Source organism: Schistocerca serialis, unplaced genomic scaffold (genome assembly GCF_023864345.2).
Source record: "Schistocerca serialis cubense isolate TAMUIC-IGC-003099 unplaced genomic scaffold, iqSchSeri2.2 HiC_scaffold_1472, whole genome shotgun sequence".
Classification (NCBI taxonomy): domain Eukaryota; kingdom Metazoa; phylum Arthropoda; class Insecta; order Orthoptera; family Acrididae; genus Schistocerca; species Schistocerca serialis.
The window spans coordinates 47,501-52,500 of NW_026047705.1; the positions used below are offsets into that span (position 1 = coordinate 47,501).

General features: G+C 52.5%; 1 non-coding gene across 1 annotated transcript in view; it reads right to left on the reverse strand.

Annotated features, from left to right (window-relative positions):
• Window positions 1–1,597, reverse strand: part of LOC126443423 (small subunit ribosomal RNA) — a 1,910-nt gene extending 313 nt beyond the window's left edge. The window contains exon 1 of the ribosomal RNA XR_007581906.1: window positions 1–1,597. This exon is cut by the window's left edge and continues 313 nt beyond it. This is a non-coding gene — a ribosomal RNA (small subunit ribosomal RNA).
• Between the last annotated feature and the right edge of the window lie 3,403 nt (window positions 1,598–5,000).

A 5,000-nucleotide genomic window follows, 5' to 3' on the forward strand; every position in this document is an offset into this window, starting at 1 on the left:
ACACGCTGATTCCTTCAGTGTAGCGCGCGTGCGGCCCAGAACATCTAAGGGCATCACAGACCTGTTATTGCTCAATCTCGTGCGGCTAGAAGCCGCCTGTCCCTCTAAGAAGAAAAGTAATCGCTGACAGCACGAAGGATGTCACGCGACTAGTTAGCAGGCTAGAGTCTCGTTCGTTATCGGAATTAACCAGACAAATCGCTCCACCAACTAAGAACGGCCATGCACCACCACCCACCGAATCAAGAAAGAGCTATCAATCTGTCAATCCTTCCGGTGTCCGGGCCTGGTGAGGTTTCCCGTGTTGAGTCAAATTAAGCCGCAGGCTCCACTCCTGGTGGTGCCCTTCCGTCAATTCCTTTAAGTTTCAGCTTTGCAACCATACTTCCCCCGGAACCCAAAAGCTTTGGTTTCCCGGAGGCTGCCCGCCGAGTCATCGGAGGAACTGCGGCGGATCGCTGGCTGGCATCGTTTATGGTTAGAACTAGGGCGGTATCTGATCGCCTTCGAACCTCTAACTTTCGTTCTTGATTAATGAAAACATACTTGGCAAATGCTTTCGCTTCTGTTCGTCTTGCGACGATCCAAGAATTTCACCTCTAACGTCGCAATACGAATGCCCCCGCCTGTCCCTATTAATCATTACCTCGGGTTCCGAAAACCAACAAAATAGAACCGAGGTCCTATTCCATTATTCCATGCACACAGTATTCAGGCGGGCTTGCCTGCTTTAAGCACTCTAATTTGTTCAAAGTAAACGTGCCGGCCCACCGAGACACTCACTCAAGAGCACCCTGGTAGGATTGCAACGGGGTCCGCCTCGGGACGCACGAGCACGCACGAGGCGCGTCGCACGCCTTCAGCTCGCCCCACCGGCAGGACGTCCCACGATACATGCCAGTTAAACACCGACGGGCGGTGAACCAACAGCGTGGGACACAAATCCAACTACGAGCTTTTTAACCGCAACAACTTTAATATACGCTATTGGAGCTGGAATTACCGCGGCTGCTGGCACCAGACTTGCCCTCCAATAGATACTCGTTAAAGGATTTAAAGTGTACTCATTCCGATTACGGGGCCTCGGATGAGTCCCGTATCGTTATTTTTCGTCACTACCTCCCCGTGCCGGGAGTGGGTAATTTGCGCGCCTGCTGCCTTCCTTGGATGTGGTAGCCGTTTCTCAGGCTCCCTCTCCGGAATCGAACCCTGATTCCCCGTTACCCGTTACAACCATGGTAGGCGCAGAACCTACCATCGACAGTTGATAAGGCAGACATTTGAAAGATGCGTCGCCGGTACGAGGACCGTGCGATCAGCCCAAAGTTATTCAGAGTCACCAAGGCAAACGGACAGGACGAGCCGACCGATTGGTTTTGATCTAATAAAAGCGTCCCTTCCATCTCTGGTCGGGACTCTGTTTGCATGTATTAGCTCTAGAATTACCACAGTTATCCAAGTAACGTGGGTACGATCTAAGGAACCATAACTGATTTAATGAGCCATTCGCGGTTTCACCTTAATGCGGCTTGTACTGAGACATGCATGGCTTAATCTTTGAGACAAGCATATGACTACTGGCAGGATCAACCAGGGAGCTGCGTCAACTAGAGCTGAGCAGCCGGCCGCCCGGGAGTGTGTCCCGGGGGCCCGCGCGAACACGCAAGCGTCCGCTCAATTATTCTGCAAACAGGAGGAGGCTGAGCTCCCCTGCACCATACACCTCGAAACCCTCTCAGGTCCCGGCGGCGCGCAGCGCCGTCCTAAGTACTTGGTCGGGTTCGAGAGAGGCGCAATCGCCCGGAGTTTGGCGAGTAGACGCTTTAGGTGCGACCACCCGTGCTCCCAACTGAGCTTGCCGCTGCCGACAGAGGCCCGGGAGCGTGCTGTCGTGGCATTGCCGGCGGGAGACAACACGCGCCACCTACGGTGACCGGCAGCTCCAACGCCAGCGCCACAGAAGGACAAAAGCCCCACTTGGGTGCCGAAGCGAACTCTCCCAGCACAGCGCACGCGCCAACACGTCCGCACAGCTGCGATACAAACCACCTGCGAGAACCGCAGAGGCGACCGAGCAGCAGACGGCGTCGCGGCGCCGAGCGCCGGGCGGCGGCGCATCCTCAGCGCACACAGTCCTCAATCGGACCAGCACACTGCAGATGTCCACCGCGCTTCGCACCGGGCCCGCGAGGACCTACTTTGGCCGCACGGCGCCGCGTGCAGGGTGCGCCGGCGCGCAGCTGCGCCGCCTGCCGCCTCCGTCGGCCGGCGCGCCTGCCAGTGGCCGCCCCCACCAGCCGGCTGTAGCGCGTGCGCCCACGCACCGCGCGGCCAGCACGCCGGGAGGCCCCCCCTCACCGGCCGGGGCCGGTCCCACCCAGCCACCGCCGCGTATCGCTTCACACCCACATGCCATTCACGTTCGTGGGCATGGTGGGTATCGCTGAAACAACCGGTTGGTAGCTCAACCGATCGTCGCCATCACTGATTCACCTCTAGCGAGAACAACCGCACCACAACGGTTTACCAGTTGTTCATTTGCGTAACGTCACCAGCAAACGTAGGCGTCCATCGCCATTTGCAAATTCAACGATTGTTGCATGCCTGTGTCAGGTGTCACGACACACTATGTCTGCCCACATACACGCAACAACATGTGCACGCTTCGCAAACACGTGGAAGGTGGCCCCCGTACGTATGCGATGTCCATTGCGCGAACGACTGTCAACCGGCCTCTGTCGCATGTCGCAGATGTGGAACGCAGTGCACCATGCTATCACGGTGTGTGAGAAGAGACGACAACGTCTGACAACACGCGCCACTACATCAACAGACGGCTCATGCTGATCGCCATCCAGGGCATACCACACTGCAATCCAGCTCTTATAGGGAGACGACACGTAGCTGCGTGCACAACATTTGGACCGCATGGTTCGCCGTTGTTGGCGCAGTCGTTGTACGGTCACATGTACCACGATGTATCATTCAGTACATGAGGACCAATGTGCAGTACAGTGTGTGATTTGGACGTACAATATCAGCGGACAGTTGACACAGGCCATACCACAGCGTAGGCTAAGTGCTTCGCCATGCGAATGCCAATGAACAACTGCGAATGCCAATGAACAACTGCAAAGGGCATTGAGCATGTACGTCCTGCTGCCATCCACATTACAGTGTATAGCTGCAAGGTGTTTAACATGAAGCGATACACTGGGGACCGGGCAGTGCGAGTAGCAAACTATATTGCGGGGGTTGCAGGTAGGCAACACTACACTAATTTAACGCGTCGTATGACAATTACAGAGCAGGTTAAGGCCCAACGTGTGTTGGGTTAAGGCCCAACGTGTGTTGGGTTAAGGCCCAACGTGTGTTGGGTTAAGGCCCAACGTGTGTTGGGTTAAGGCCCAACGTGTGTTGGGTTAAGGCCCAACGTGTGTTGGGTTAAGGCCCAACGTGTGTTGGGTTAAGGCCCAACGTGTGTTGGGTTAAGGCCCAACGTGTGTTGGGTTAAGGCCCAACGTGTGTTGGGTTAAGGCCCAACGTGTGTTGGGTTAAGGCCCAACGTGTGTTGGGTTACAGCGCAATATGGGTTACGTTAAGGGGCAATATAGGTTAGGTTAAGGTACGATATAGGTTAGGTTAAGATACGATATAGGTTAGGTTAAGATACGATATAGGTTAGGTTAAGATACGATATAGGTTAGGTTAAGATACGATATAGGTTAGGTTAAGATACGATATAGGTTAGGTTACGGCGCAACATAGGTTAGGTTACGGCGCAACATAGGTTAGGTTACGGCGCAACATAGGTTAGGTTACGGCGCAACATAGGTTAGGTTACGGCGCAACATAGGTTAGGTTACGGCGCAACATAGGTTAGGTTACGGCGCAACATAGGTTAGGTTACGGCGCAACATAGGTTAGGTTACGGCGCAACATAGGTTAGGTTACGGCGCAACATAGGTTAGGTTACGGCGCAACATAGGTTAGGTTACGGCGCAACATAGGTTAGGTTACGGCGCAACATAGGTTAGGTTACGGCGCAACATAGGTTAGGTTACGGCGCAACATAGGTTAGGTTACGGCGCAACATAGGTTAGGTTACGGCGCAACATAGGTTAGGTTACGGCGCAACATAGGTTAGGTTACGGCGCAACATAGGTTAGGTTAAGGCGCAACATAGGTTAGGTTAAGGCGCAACATAGGTTAGGTTACGGCGCAACATAGGTTAGGTTACGGCGCAACATAGGTTAGGTTACGGCGCAACATAGGTTAGGTTAAGGCGCAACATAGGTTAGGTTAAGGCGCAACATAGGTTAGGTTAAGGCGCAACATAGGTTAGGTTAAGGCGCAACATAGGTTAGGTTACGGCGCAACATAGGTTAGGTTAAGGCGCAACATAGGTTAGGTTAAGGCGCAATATAGGTTAGGTTAAGGCGCAATGTAGGTTAGGTTAAGGCGCAATGTAGGTTAGGTTAAGGCGCAATGTAGGTTAGGTTAAGGCGCAATATAGGTTAGGTTAAGGCGCAATATAGGTTAGGTTAAGGCGCAATATAGGTTAGGTTAAGGCGCAATATAGGTTAGGTTAAGGCGCAATATAGGTTAGGTTAAGGCGCAATGTAGGTTAGGTTAAGGCGCAATATAGGTTAGGTTAAGGCGCAATATAGGTTAGGTTAAGGCGCAATATAGGTTAGGTTAAGGCGCAATATAGGTTAGGTTAAGGCGCAATATAGGTTAGGTTAAGGCGCAATATAGGTTAGGTTAAGGCGCAATATAGGTTAGGTTAAGGCGCAATATAGGTTAGGTTAAGGCGCAATATAGGTTAGGTTAAGGTGCAATATAGGTTAGGTTAAGGTGCAATATAGGTTAGGTTAAGGAGCAATATAGGTTAGGTTAAGTTACAATAGAGGTTAGGTTAAGGCGCAATATAGGTTAGGTTAAGGTACAATATAGGTTAGGTTAAGGTACCGTATAGGTTAGGTTAAGGTACCGTATAG